General features: G+C 45.4%; 1 long non-coding RNA gene across 3 annotated transcripts in view; it reads right to left on the bottom strand.

The window, feature by feature from the left end:
* The window catches only part of LOC129381739 (uncharacterized), a 57,926-nt gene extending 43,337 nt beyond the window's left edge, over window positions 1-14,589 (bottom strand). The window contains exons 1-2 of one of the 3 annotated variants that reach the window (XR_008609861.2): window positions 13,510-14,589; window positions 13,330-13,399 (exon numbers count right to left, since the gene is read on the bottom strand). This is a non-coding gene — a long non-coding RNA (uncharacterized lncRNA). The remainder of the gene's footprint in view (window positions 1-13,329; window positions 13,400-13,509) is intronic. The other 2 variants (XR_008609860.2, XR_008609859.2) reach the window with 2 other exon arrangements.
* Between the last annotated feature and the right edge of the window lie 1,183 nt (window positions 14,590-15,772).

Here is a 15,772-nt window from a genome sequence, read left to right as displayed (position 1 = left end):
CAATGTTTTAGCAAGAAAAGTCCCAGTTTCACCTGACAGACAAAGCATTGATTGCGATAACAAATTATTAAAGCTATTCGAAATACGATTAGTTGCTTTATCAGCTGCATAAACTGCTGTAAACATTAGCTTACCAACTAAATTAACAAGCACGTTGTGATGCACGCACAGGCAAACACGAACATCTCACACAATGACTGCAGAAACTCGCTGTCGGAACTGTGGCATGATGAACAACGGCAGCAGCTGCAAGCGAATTCCCCTTTCCTGCTGCTTCTCACTTGAGTGCGATCTAGGCGTGCGAGAACACATTGCACACGAAGCCATAAGCTATCTCCGGCCGGCTAGCCTTCGAACTCAGCGCAGATTGCCTCCAAGATAGGCTGTGCTCAGCCCACACAGCTGGAGAAGAGAAGAGGCACACTAACCTGCTCCCTTCTTCCCCCGACCCCTCCCTGCCTTCCTCCCATGCAAGCGCAAGACATGTCACTGCATCACGCCATCAGTTAATTGTCGGCTCACCCTCGCAAGCTTTCACTCACACCTACCAAATAGGGCGCGCGCCCACGATGTTGTCGCACTTAGACTAAAAGCAACAGACGCATGGTGCAATATTGCGTGAAATCCGTTGTACGGCATATCAGGGTCCAACTTGCCGCGTACGATGATTTTTGACATGGTACGAGCGAGCGGGTGGTGTGTAGCCTCACCAAGAGACGGCACCCCTGCATCAAAGGGAGAATAAACGTCTTTGCCTAGCTGTTTTATTTTTACGCAGACGATGCCAATGAAATCACATTTATGGGAGCAGCAAATTTTTCGCAAGGACGTCCGCCGTGTTGGCTCTGTTGACAGCCGCCGATGGCAAGGAGCTGGCAGACCTAGCTCATTGGGCCGTCGAATCAGACCAGTGGCGTTTGATACACGACTGCATGCAGCTCGTAATAAAGTGCCTATGTTGGTCAGCGCAACGTATGCACAATTATGGCACGCTTAAATTCCAATAATTTGATTTTATAGACGCTGATGGTAGCAAATGAGCAAGCCAGGTAAGCTGGCAATCGCTGGGAGACTGTTGTCGCAGCTTTCGGCAGCACACCGCACGTTAATTGCCTCAGCGAAAGTGCTCGAATACGAAGCCATTACCACTTCTGCCTAGCTCCATGCTTGCCACTGTGCGATCAGCTGTCGGTAATGCAACTGGGTGTTCGATAACGCAATGCGCTTCACTCATGCTCCACAATGTGGAACGGTAGAGGGAAGACGCGTGCAGTAGTCGGCTGCAAGTGAGTGGCCTATTATAATGGAATTAATGTGTGTGACTATGAAATTTTATGGACTGCCTGCATTGCCGGCCCTTTGTGATGCACGGCTTTCCTCAAGGATAAAAAAATTCACTCCTCTGCCAGCGAATTGTATCGCTAACCTCCAAAGAAAGGACTTCAACCCCGGAACTTTGGCAAGAATGAATACCCACTTTTTACACAGGGACAAAGGGAGTTATGCTGCTTCGTGGCATATAGTAAGTTTCTCGCATGTTTACCGCACTCATCTACCAAAACTTGCGCCCAATCTACCTTCTATGTATCAGGATTAAGTAAATGGGCATATACGTATATCTTGAATCAATGTGCAGAAGTATGGGTGACGGCGACTACACTAACAGTACACGAATGTTGGAAGCTAAATGTTTCGCTCATGATAGTCTACAAAGTAAGCGAAGTGAATAGCAATAATGCGTCTTTTCTACGAGGTATTGCAGAGTACAGAACATTACATTCTAAGCCTTGTGCGCAGCAAGAGTGAATCTATCTCAACTGGGCACGCCCGTGAGCGCGATTAGGCAGAGAAAAAAAAACTTGCAGTTTCGCCCGAAAGGGAAAGTATCAATTGCGATAGCGAATTAGTGGACAGCTATACAAAGTAAGGATAGTAGCTTTAACGGCTGTATAAACTTGTAAACATAGGCGTACTAACTAAATTAGCAAGCCTAGTGCCATGTGCGCACAAGTAAACGTGAAGGCATCTCAATGACCGGAGATACTCGCTGTCAAAACGCTGGCATGAGAAAGAGTGGCAGTAGCAGCAGGTGCATTGCCGTTCGCGCTGCCCCTCGCTTCAATCCGAACTAAGCTGCAAGAACACAGTGCACACGAAGCCATCAGCCCTCAGCACTGCTAGACTCTGCAACCGCTGCTGAAGTAAATCCTCCCTCTCTCCCCCCCAGCTGCCTTGCGTGCAATGGAAGACAGCGTGCTTCGTCCCTGCCTACGTCACTCACACCCACAAAGTTAGCATATGGTGCACAGTCGTGACATCGCACTTGGACTTTATACGGAACATTACAGCGACGCAGACAGTGGAAATGCGCCTGGAGTGTTCATAAAAATAGTCTCCAATCCACGCTGTGAAGATGGTTGGACAGTGAAGTTGTAAACGACAACTAGAATGAGTACCCATTATGATGTAGGCTGAAATTATTAATGTGGCAACATTCACATGTACTTTGCCTAACTATGCCTAAGACACGATGGCCAGCGACTTGGCTTGCACCACTATTTTGTACAAAAAAAAAAAAAAAGAGTGACAAGACAGTCATTTGAAGAATTGCACGATGTTTGCCCACAGGTGCGAGTACAAGAGGGTGTGAGAGAGAAGATCTGGGAGCTTTTGCTCCTTCAATATCCGACTTTGCCTAGGTACTATGATGGAGAAGTTTGCTTGTTTCGTATGCGTTTGTCATGGCATTTGTCCCTAGGCATTCCGGCATTCTGGTGAGGTGTGCATCCTCCACGTGTTTCTCGTGGTCCTTGGATGTTGCTTGCAAGTTTGGTGCGTTTTTTTTTTTTTTTTTTGTCGCAACGGTAACATAGGTAATTGTGTGAAAGTAACAAGGGGATTAATGAACCCGTGGGATTGACGACGAATCGGATTATTTTAATGCCAGAATCACTCCATGCTCATGTATTGGTTATCCGTGTATACTGCACCATTCAGGAGTGAACGAAAGCACTTCCACACGTTGAAATACATTTAGCACCCAGGTAAATCTAAGAAGCGAACCTTGTTATGCCATTTATAGCCATAGACCACTGTAGAAGCTGATCGCGGCTATGTGGTCGAGATACCAAATAGTGGTCACGACAGCAGCTTTCATGCATGTGACTGCAGTAATAAAACACGTTTAAGCTAGTCAGCTAGGTTTTATTCCACCTTTACCCGTGTCCATTGCATGGGAAATATAAGGCATGGCTCTGTCCGTTAACAAATTTAAAGGATTGACGCTAAAATGGTCTGGTGACGTGCAGTGCATACGTGTGTCCACGCTCCTGTAAAAGCGGCGACTGTGGAGCTGGATCAAGCCCATGGGAACATCAGCGTCATTATCATCAGCCTGGTTACGCCCACTGCAGGGCAAAAGCCTCTCCCATACTTCTCCAACTACCCCGGTCATGTAATAATTGTGGCCATGTTGTCCCTGCAAACTTCTTAATCTCATCCGCCCACCTAACTTTCTGCCGCCCTCTGCTACGCTCCCCTTCCCTTGGAATCCATTCCGTAATTCTTGATGACCATCGGTTATCTTCCCTCCTCATTACGTGTCCTGCCCATGCTCATTTCTTTTTCTTGATTTCAACGAAGATATCATTAACTCGCGTTTGTTCCCTCACCCAATCAGCTCTTTTCTTATCCTTTAACGTTACACCTATCATTCTTCTTTCCATAGCTCGTTGCGTCGTCCTCAATTTAAGTAGAACCCTTTTCGTAAGCCTCCAGGTTTCTGCCCCGTACGCGAGTACTGGTAAGACACAGCTGTTATAAACTTTCCTCTTCAGGGATAATGGCAACCTGCTGTTCATGATCTGAGAATGCCTGCCAAACGCACCCCAGCCCATTCTTATTCTTCTGATTATTTCAGTCTCATGATCCGGATCCGCAGTCACTGCCTGTCCTAAGTAGATGTATTCCCTTACCACTTCCAGTGCCTCACTACCTGTCCTAAGTAGATGTATTCCCTTACCACTTCCAGTGCCTCACTACCTATCGTAAACTGCTGTTCTCTTCCAAAACTGTTAAACATTACTTTAGTTTTCTGCAGATTAATTTTTAGACCCACCCTTCGGCTTTGCCTCTCCAGGTCAGCGAGCATGGATTGTAGTTCGTCCCCTGAGTTACTAAGCAAGGCAATATCATCAGCGAATCGCAAATTACTCAGGTATTCTTCATTAACTCTTATCCTCAATTCTTCCCAATCCAGGTCTCTGAATACCTCCTGTAAACACGCTGCGAATAGCATTGGAGAGATCGTATCTCCCTGCCCGACGCCTTTATTTATTGGGATTTTGTTGCTTTCTTTATGGAGGACTACGGTGGCTGTGGAGCCGCTATAGATATCTTTCAGTATATTTACATACGGCTCGTCTACACCCCGATTCTGCAATGCCTCCATGACTGCTGAGGTTTCGACTGAATCAAACGCTTTCTCGTAATCAATGAAAGCTATATATACAGGTTGGTTATATTCCGCACATTTTTCTATCACCTGATTGATAGTATGAATATGGTCTATTGTTGACTAGCCTTTACGGAATCCTGCCAGGTCCTTTGGTTGACGGAAGTCCAAGGTGTGCAAGCTAAAAACTCTGAAGAGAATCGATGATTACAATACATTGTTATTGCTTAATTTGTGGACAGCCAGTCACAAAGGCATTGCACTAAACAGTGAGACTCTGTCTTAATCCTCAAGCCTTATATGTTGAGCAGGAGAGAAAAAATGAAGCAGAAATGTTTTTAGACAAGGCAGACTACCTTCACTGCCACTACACTACTGTAGACTGCCACTGCACGCGTGAAGGCAGACTGCCTTCACGCATGTAGTGGAATCATGTTTGCCATTAGTGTAACGTTGCTGCACTCACGCTGTTGAACTTTTTCTGCGACTTTGTCAGCCTTGTTTCAATGGCTCCTGGCCAATACAGGTGCTTCTTTAGTGGAAACAGCAATTGATCAAATCAAATTTTTTGTTAAGCAGTTGCAAGATTCTTCCTCTAGTCTTCCATGTTCCGGAATCTGGAAGAGCTGGCTGAATGCAGTGTGCATCAGATTTTACGCTCCATCAGCTTTAATGGTACATTTCACTTCAAAATACCTTCCAGAATTCCCCAGAAACACAGAATAGTACACTTGGTTCAGTGTAGCCAAGTACCATGAACTCTGTCATCTTTATGACATACCTCCTGCCACAAGTACACCTTTCAATTACTACTGCACTTCCTCCACCTGCCAGAATTAATACTGGTGAACTGGTAAATTCTAGAATGTGCCACTATCATCTATGAGCGCACCTACAAACTGACGCAACAGGTCCTTCTTCCTAGAAAAAAAAGCGTGCGCAACACATACATGCTCTGACACCGCTAACATGACAACGAAAATGCCATATTAGAGCTGCACAGTTAATGGCAGTGTGCATGTTTGTCTGTTTGATACAGAGCAGGTGTCTTTGTAGACAAGTTCATTCCAGTCTGTAAACGAGTTTGTTTGAAGCACCGTTCCACACAACTTCATGGCTTGTCTTGTAACCTTGCTAGCATTGCTCATAAAAGCTGCCACGGAAATAATAAACGACTCATTGTAACAGTCAGCTCCATGCACTACTCGAAACAGCTCACACTGTTTGCCATTTGCAGACTACTGCAGAGGAGAAAAGGATGCTACGTTTTTCACTCTCGTCTTCTTACCGGACTGCAACAGGAGCCCAGAAGATATGGAGAAAGAAATAAGGGCTTTTATCGCCCGCGATGCAATAGATGAAGCTTAAGAGGAAGCTTTAGCTTGGGGGCTCCTATATAAATGCATGTAAAAGGAGAATTCGTTTTCCTCGGCAACCACTGCACCAAACCTTACGAGGTTTGTTGCATTTAAAAGAAAAACTTAAACTCTAGTGACTGTTGGTTTCCAATTTTCGATTAATGTCGTCAATGTTTTATCAAAAATTGGCAAAAATTGAAAATTTTCAGAAAACGAAACTATCAAGTTTACAACTCTAACTCAACAACGAAAAATTATAATAAAATTGTGTGAATTGCATCTAAAGTTGACAAAATTGGTATGTTACACATGAATACCCCAAAAATTTAGTAACATGGAAGTACAGCTTTTGCAGAACCCTTGTAAACAACATAACAAATTCACCTAAGATGTAAAATGACATGTCGAATTTGTCCGCTTTGAATGATCTTATGGATGCCGCTTAAAGAACCGCGGTATCTGTTCTTGATGCAGAGTTATGAATTTGTAAACATTGTGCTTCTATATTTTCAAACTGCCGGATATTTGAATATCTCTTTAACAAAATTCAGCACCTAAATCGAAATTCCGCTTTTAACAGTCACTAGAATTTAACTTTCCCTCTCAAATGCAACAAATTTCACTAAGATCAGTCCAGGGGTTAGCTCAGAAAAACGTTTTTGCTTTACATCCATTTGAATAGGCCACGCCGGAGTTGGGCCCGAGCTAAAGCTTCCTCTTAAAGAGGTTACTAAGGTGACTCATATAAGTTAAAAAGAAGAGGCAACGAAATTGAGCCTTGGTGAACTCCTCATTCCAAACCAATTGTTTTGCTGTTTATTCAACCAAGAGAAACAACATGTGTCTGGTTAGCGTAACATTTTAATACACACTGAAACTGGGCTCAAAATCTGTAATTATATAGCTTCTGAGATGATACAAGTTCATCAAGTGAATCAAATGCCTTTGAAGTGGCTACCGAAAGGGCAGAAACAGCTTCAATGTTGTCCATGGCGGAGTTCAATAAGTCTAAAGGAAGCTGGGTACCTTGACTTCTGACAACGCTGTATACATGAGATCAGACTGACAACTCGAAACTGCAATTAACACCAATCAAACGTGTCTTTAATTATTATTGCAACGATTGAACATATACAAATAGCAGAATAGTTCTGCATAACCCTTCTTCTGCCACGTCTATATAGGGGAAGCACACATGCCATATTCAAGCTATCTGGTACAAGTTGTGTATTCAACGATTGTCGGCAGTACAGCCTTCAGGTACTCAAAGTTCCTGTTCAACATGTCAACAGAGACAATGTCTGGACCTGGTGACTTCCGGTTATTAAGGCTGAACAGAATACTACATGATGATGATAAGTAGAGTTTTATGGCAACAGTATACTGGAAAGATGATCCTCTGAGCACCTACTGTGGTAGAAATGTCGAACCAGGCATTGAGTGCAATGAAACAGTTATTCGGTTGGGAGCGCAGGTGCTCTCTGAAGCACAGTTGAAAGATCAAGGTCCTGAGGGATCAGTCCCAGACTGATCCCTCAGGACCTAAATAAGGTTCTTCATACCATACAAAATCAATTGACTGCATTGCTTCTACGGTTAATCACAGCATTTCTATTTCAGACTTTAAAGCTAACGGTTCGTCTGGCTTTGCGTGCACGGGGGAAATAGAAGCAAGCCGCTTATCATTTGAATCCGGGGAATACAACCACCTGTTAAACACTGCAAACTGTATATGTGCATCTAGCAGAGAGCATGCTGCTGTTCGACTTGACTTGCAGCACCACTTTTCACATTTTTTCACCCCCAACTCCCTCAACACACTAAATGTTGTGTCAGCTATGCCAAAGTCTTTATGCCTCAGGTGATACCAACCAAAGCAATTCATACAGTATGTAGGCTTATGCCTCAGGCGGGAAGGAAAGAGACAGCTGACCCAAATTGATGCCAGAATAGAACTGCGAGCTGTGACTTCACGTGCCACAACCAGGCGCCGTCTTCATTTTCTTCTCATGCGGGCATGCGCTATCCGGGTTCTAGGCACCACCCAAGGCGCCTAGAACTGGTCTTAGGTTTGTCTTGGGTATGTCAGCAGGTTCGATGGGAATTTGGTGGTACACCTTAACCAGGTTCACTTTGCTAAAAATGGCACGACCGTGGAGGCATGATGTAATGTCTTGGATGTGAGGCAGCGGATAGCTGTCGTTGAGAGTCTTGGCATTTAACCCTCGATAGTCTCCACAAGGCCACTAGCCACTGGGATCACACTTGGGCAATAGGTGCAGTGCAGAAGCCCACACACTGGATGATGGGCGTATAGCCGAGCTGCAGCATGCACCGTCTAGCTATCGCAAATGGTCGAACGCCCATTTTGCGATAGCTAGACGGTCCCCAAACAAGTGGTGTGGACGAAGGGCTGCTGGCGGACCACGGGTGACAATGTGGTGTGTCACCGTATGTTGTTTAGGTGGCTGAGTGAGGTTGCATGGCTTTGCTAACTCCAGAAAATTCACCAAGATCTTTTCGAACTGAGAGGAAAGTATCAGCGTGCAGATGCCCTTGGGAGCAAGGTCAGACAGTGCTCCAGATATGGAGAGACGAGTCGGACTGTCTGTGAAGCAACAATACCGCATGCTGGCATCCAAGTCGAAGTATGAGAGGAAGTCCGAGCCGACGATCGAGTGAACCACATCTGCAATGACGAAGACCCATCGAAAAGTGTGGCGAGAGCTGAAGTCAAGGGTGAGAGATCAGAGTCCGTACGTCACTACGAACGAGGCGGTGGCAGCACGAAGTGACTGCCCTGGGGGTGTATTCTGTAAGAGTCCACCTAGTGGACTGTCCATTTCGGCTGCTGCTGATTGGATGCAGCTGATTGGATGCAGGAAGAGACAAGTGGCCCCAGCCAATCAGCAGCGGCCAAAATGTACAATCCACTAGGTGGACACTTACAGAATACCTCCCCTGGTGACCTGGAACGATCAGCCTTAGTCAGGGGAACGCGCGCTGATTTCCACACCCGTGTTTATAAAGAACCAGGCACCGGAGAACTTGACGGTTACCATAAAAAGCGGCTGGGACAACAAGCGAGATCTCACACCGCCGTCAGTGATCCCAGTGGGTGTTTCCTGGCCACGAACAGGGAGGTGTGCATTTTGTGGCTCGGTGTCGGAAACTCCGATGGTACCAGTAGAGAGGCAGAGGGCTGGGACTCTGCACTTGACGTGCGTGCGAAAGAGCACGATGACCAAGACGAGGCGAATGGTCCTCTGGAGAGGGGGGCTCCGGAGTGTGGCGATTGAGGTGGCGAACTCATAGCTGCAGGCCTCAAGGCACGAAATCTCTGGGTCTTTAGGTTGCAAGACAGCAGGGATGGCCGGGGAGGTCACCTCGTTAACCTGATCGACAAGCTCCACCAGGCAGTTGAGGGTGACATCGCCGGCCGCCGCAAGGGTGAAGCGGATGGGCTGGGAAAGGCATTGGAGTAAAATCTCTCAAAGCAACGCTGAGTGGGCAGGGGCGTCGCACTCCCCGAGAAGCTGTTGCATCCAGTACAGCACCAAGGTCCTCCTCGGTAAGGAGCACCTGGAGGCGGATGTGTTACGACGGCACGAATCTCTCCAGCACCTTGGTCTTGAGGTGCTGATATGGTGTGGTGTTCGTGGGTGCGGAGAGAATGTCCGAGAGCTCAGTGGCACACCAGGAGGAAGGACTGAGGCGACATAGTAGCAGCGCGTCCTTTCCGAGGTGATGCAGCGGAGGCAGAATTGCATCTCGATCTCGTGAAACCAAACTTACGGATTCTGGGGCCAGAAGAGTGGGAGGCGGAGCTGCAGCGACAAGAAGTCCTACGGACTCAAGTCCTGTTCCGTGGAGGGTTCAGGCGGATCAGTCATTGTGTTTGTCCTAGGTCACCACTGGTAGGCTTATGCCTCAGGTGCGAAGGAAAGAGACAGCCGATGCGAACTGTTGCCGGAATAGAACTGCAAGCTGTGACTTCGCGTGGCACGACCAGGCACCGTCTTTATTTTCTTATCATGCAGGCATGAACTCTCCGGGTTCTAGGTGCCACACAAGGGTGGGTGCTACGATACTGTATTTGCCATCTGAAGGATGGCACTGTTGGCAATGGGCGCACTCAAGTTCACCGTAGCGCATGCTTTCATTCATTCAGTCATTCAACCAAAGCACAAGAAACAGACACAAATATAAGCTACATACATCAAACAACTATTACAGCATTTTCACAAGTGCTCGCAATTGAGGTTTCAACGTGTACGGTGTTTGTACAGTACTTAGGACTGAAGGAAGATTGTGCTGTAGCATGTGTAGTTTGTATGAAAGTGCGAGACTCACAAAATATTCGCGCTGTGCATATTTATAACAGGCCTATGTTCACGTAAGGGCACCACAAAAGCAATAAATTATATATATGCAGTTGATGGCAACAAAGCAGAGTCTACAAGTTCTACGTCACCTACAGCAAAAGACACACTTCAGTACTGGCTTGAGAAGCGCTGGCAAATGTAACAATGCCGGGAAATCTTGCCTTTATCATAAAGCCAGGCATCCAACAGCACCATCTTGTATAAGAAATGTGCAGCAAACAAAGCAAAAAATTCAGTCCATGACCTTCAGTAAATGACTGGGCTCCATATTCCAGGAGACAGTCAATAAAGGTGGCAAACACCATCTTTCTCAGTGAATGCGGTGACTATGCATAAGCAATGTAGAACCTGCAGCAACACAGACACCTTAGTACCACTTTCAGAAGGGCCATAATCCGCAAATGCACAGTTAATGTTGGTGTATCCTGTATTGTGGGTATGTGCCATGCTTGAGGTTGATCATCATCATTGTCATGTACTCGTCCTTCCTTTTTTGTGCCACCGATACTGTTTTCAAGAGTATCACAGAGTACCACATGCTACAGTACCACATGTCCTGGCTTCCACAATAAAGGCACAGAAGCCACCACTCTCAGACTCCATGTGAAGTGCGAAACATTACAGTAATTATTCAGTGCTGTCACTCTGTAATGGTGCAGAGTGGAATTTATAAAAGAAAGCATTCATTAACTGCATTTTGCAATTCTGAAAACTTGCCTGTGAAAATGTGGTTGCAAAGAAAACGCATTTTTGTTTGTTCAATTAACTGCAGTCTATGTGATCTACCGGAGAGAAATGAACATTGTTTGACTAGCTGATCTCCTGTTTTGAAATAGCCTTCAGTGCCCTCTGAAGGGCTTCAGCATCAATCCCCGCACTGTGTTGTTAACTTCTCATGTTGTAGTTTTTTCTTAATGTGAATGTACAACTTGTAAAAAAAAAAAAAAATGCAGGGCCATAATGCAGAACAGATAATTTGTTTGTTCAAGACTGCATTTTCTTCAAATGACCATCTAAAAAAATTATGGAGAATGGGACATTACGGCGCACAAGCACCCCATCTTGGTGCTTACCAACTTTCTAGTGAAAAAAGTATTTTTGAGGAACTTCCTCGAAATGTAAATAGGTTGCTTTATGGTGGCCCTCGAGTACTTAGAGCCTGCGAGAGTGAATGTTACTAGTTCAAATGTGTGGCCATTGCATAATTGCATCATAGTGTCTGTAATTATAAGTGTCAAAGCTACCTGTTCACGAGGTTTTGCACAAAAAGTACCACTGTTGAGGAACCAAAAAAAAAAATAATAATAATAACTGCCTAATAGCTAATGCAGTGGGTAGCACTACAGTGAAAGTAACATTAATGCAGTCTCGATTCGAATCCCAGTGGTGGCCGTAGGGGACAAGTTCTTTTTCTTTGTGCTAAGGCAATGTGAAGATGGGGATGACGATCCTGACTACGAAAAAATGAAGGTCAATGACGACAGCGGTCATCTTCAGCTTAAGGGACTGCACAGACAGACATTGGAAACCAGCAATTAAGTGCTACCACACCAAAATTGCAGCTTATGCATGGACGGACAGACATGGGAAACCAGCAACTAAGTGCTATCACACAAAAATTGAAGCTTATGCTGCCTGTGCTAACTGATGCCCCGCTTCAAAAACTATTACACAAAATGCATGCCTACGTGCAGGGTCCGTCTGAAGAAATTCTCTTGCTTAATATGACATTGACCAGCACCTTCAGAACTCCCTAAATCCTTTTAATAATTGGCTGAGCGCAAATTGATGGGTTAGTTGGTAGGACGAGGACACTACAAACATTAAAGATATGCGGATCCCACGCACTGTGGGAATCGATGTAAGCGAAGCTTTCCGTGCTGGATGCTTTAATTGACGATAATTAGCAGTGATGTTGACGGCTAAAGCTTAATTTCTTCAATGTTTAGGCTAACACCGAGAGCGGTGAGTTGATGTTAAACATTACCTTGCGTGCATCACTGCTGTCTGCATAGTACACAGAACACACAGGGAAAGGTGTGTGCTTGAGGCGTTGTTGTGCACCACAATTTATAACCTCCGAGAGGCTTGAGCTTGTCATTTCCTCATATGGCACATTGCATTGTGGCAGAAGTATTAAGCTTGAATTGGATCATGGGGCTGTACGTTCCAAAACCACACTCGGATTACGAGGCAAGCCGCAGTGGTGGACTCCCGATTAATTTTGAAACCGTGATGTTCTTTAGCGTGTCCCAAAATCTAAGTCCATGTGCATTTTCTATTTTGCCCCGTCGAAATGCAGTTGCTGTGATTGGGATAAAATCCACGACCTCTAGCAGTGCCATAGCCACAAAGCTAATGCAGCGGGCACAGAAGTGTTGATTTGACGATCGACCACTTCCGCAGTGTCTCCTAGACCCTGCGGTGCGCTTTAATTAATGCGGCTCTGCTTTTGCATGCCCTGCGTAAGTTGCCCGCTTGACGTATTTGCATGGCATTTATATTTAAAAATAGCAACGTACTGTACCATACCTTGAACTTAAGCTTATCCTGTTTCCCCGCAACTGCTGTAGTATAGTAATGGTGTTTTCTTGCCTTCTCAAGTCACCTCCCCTCCCTCTCTTATTTTGGAACTGCCCCTTCTCCCTCTCCTCTCTACAGTTCTATCTGCCTCCCCTCTGGCCTCGCAAGTTAGTAAAAAAGGAAGAGCTGCAGTTTCTGCAATGCTTCCGAGGGGAGTCACGGATAGTTACAGCTATCAAGCGGCTCATGTGGCGACGGCGAGGGAGCTCCAGAAGGCATTGTGCACATTCGACGGAGTGGGGTGAAAACGAGTTTCTCCCGTCACCTTTCCTCTCTTACTCGCGCCTGTCATCTCTGAGCACGCTCTGAATCACCTCCCGACGCGGTGTGCGCGACAGCAGCCCACAGCAGCAGTGGAAAGTCGAAGGAAGAGGCAAAGAAAGCTTCGCTTTGAAGCAGATGCCACGCTGCGAGTTAGTAGCAGGTTGAAGTTTAAATAACTGCTAATAAAGCGCAACTGAGCGCTCTCCAAGCGTTCGACGTTTGCGAAAATTCACGAGGACGGAAAATACCAGTGTGACAGGGGAACCAGGGGGAACACGATACATACTCGCCTCTGCCAGGGACCACGGACCAGATGACAACAATCGTCCACGCCATTCCACTACGCCAGCAACATCCTAGAAGCAACAAAAGTGAAGTTTGTGGACGGCGCCTCATCCCAGCTAGCCTAGAGAGCATGCTAGAGACAAACGCATACTAAACGAGCAAAGTAAGTCCACCATAGTACCTAGAAAAGTCAGATATTCACGGAGTAAAAGCATTTCTATATTGTAAAAGCCCCCAGATTCACGCTCTCGCACCCGCTTTGCCCGCTTGTACTCTGCGCCAAAACGTCGGACGCATAGAGTATGCATAGAGTTTCTTACATAACATAGTGAGCACCTCTATGGTCGGACAATTCCTCTAATAGATGTCTCGTCAAGAATGCAATTTTCACGATTGTAGCGTTACCTGTTGGCAAAAAAGTTAAATATTTGTCGATAACTTTTTGTTATTTAACTGCACGGTCCTAATTAACACGCTTAGTAAAAAATATTTCAATATTAACTCGCTTTCGGATTTAAAATACAGGTTTGTTGATCGTAGCGCTACTTATTTGTAATAAAATAAAGTGTTTATCAATACTTTTTGTTTTACTAAACTGCAGTTCTAATCAGCACGCTTAGTACTACATCTTACGATAATTTCGGGTCCAATACATAAACCCCATAAACCAAATAATTGTTGCGCCGTCTATTGACAAAAAAAAAAAAAAAAAACTTACCGATATATATTTGTAATTAAACCGCACGGTCCTAATTAAAAAATTTAGCAGAACCTTTTGCAACAAAAATTAAACTCACTTTTGAGTCCAGAACACAAATTTGCATAGAGTTAGTAGAACAGTAGTAACTCTATGCAAATTTGATTACTGTGGCGCTACCTGCTGGCAAAATTATAATGTATTTATGTATAATTTGTTCTTACTGAACAGCACGGTTTTAATTAATACACTTATTAGCATCTCTTACATAAATTGAACTTGCTTTCGGGTCTAAGATACGGGTGTGTTGATTGTGGCGCTACCTATTAATAACAAATTAAAGTAATTATCTATATTTTCTTGTTATTAAACTGCACAGTCCTAATCAACACGCTTAGTAATCCCTGTTTCAAAAACTTCAACTCGCTTTCAGGTTATGGATATGGTTTTGTTGATGCTAGTGCTATCTATTGGGTAAGCAATATACTATTTATTGGCACTTTTCTTTTTTCACAGGATTGCAAGCGGTGTTGCGGTTTGCGGTGTGGCGGTCGCATGGGCGTGTGGTCGTTTCATATGGCGTAGCCATACTAACTCTATGGGTAGGGTGGCTAGAATGGGGAGGTGTGAAGAGCGCGACGCCGCCACCATTGCCTAACGAGGCCCCGCTGCGCGTTTCTGCCACTGGGGGAAAAGTTGGCGCTCCCGTCGGGGGCGCCGCCAGCTAGTCAGCCTCGTAGGCCACGACGCTGCGCAAGATAGCCCTCGTGGTCTACGTAGTGCAGCTGTGTTAAGCTTTTACAGTGGTGCATGAGCTTTTACAGCTTGGCAGAGAAAGAGCAGCACGGGAAGAGATGTGTTCCCTTGACTTTTTTTTGGAGTCCCTGCTTGCGGAGTAGCAGCTGCTCCGAGAAAATTAAGAAACAGCTAGCCTAGGACGACACTGCACGACCTGCCGAAGCAGCAGAAGCGGCAATTGACAGTTGCCTTGGACCATGTGGACTATATGGAGTAGCACACTGATGCACGCCTGATTTATTACATTGCCAGCTACGTAGCCAGGGAGCGCATCATTTTAACTGATACAGGGATGCCTGCCTTGTGACAGAGAAAGTGTGCCCCACCAATTGCCAGCAAAAGCTTGCAAACAGTGGGACATGGGGAGGGGAGGTCTTCTGTGCCAATCAGTCTGCCTCTACAGCCTTATTCAGACCCTCGAGAACAGACTCGATCGTGCATTTTGCAATACACGACTACATGCAAAAGTGCTCAGGGATTTTTCTGGTTCTAGCAGCTAATGTACGTGCCACAGATTGGCTGCACCGAGCAGTCCACTACTGTAACAGGATCGGTGGCTAGGTTTTACTGCATCACGTGTTCGCTTTTTGCTCAGAGGGCTATCCAGTGCTACTCACATGAACCTCAATGGAATTATAAGCCACATGTATTGTAAAAAATGTGGTGCTCTGCAATGACTGTACTATTAGCAATTAACTCGACACTTGAAAGCAATATACTAAAGTGTCACTATAACGAAAGAAAGTAGTCACGCAAACCATTTTTATTTAGCGTAGCTGTGTGCTTATATTTGTTTAGTACAGTACAAATGTGGTGTATAACCATTTATTGCACAGCGCCATTCACAATGGCTTTATGATCGCTATGGTATACACGGAGGTTTTCGGTTTTGACAGTTGCAACATTCTTCGCCAACGTTAGGTCAACCCACGAGGCACGGATGGTGGTT

This window comes from Dermacentor andersoni, chromosome 11 (assembly GCF_023375885.2).
Source record: "Dermacentor andersoni chromosome 11, qqDerAnde1_hic_scaffold, whole genome shotgun sequence".
Taxonomy (NCBI): Eukaryota; Metazoa; Arthropoda; class Arachnida; order Ixodida; family Ixodidae; genus Dermacentor; species Dermacentor andersoni.
This window is presented reverse-complemented; position numbering and strand designations above follow the sequence as displayed.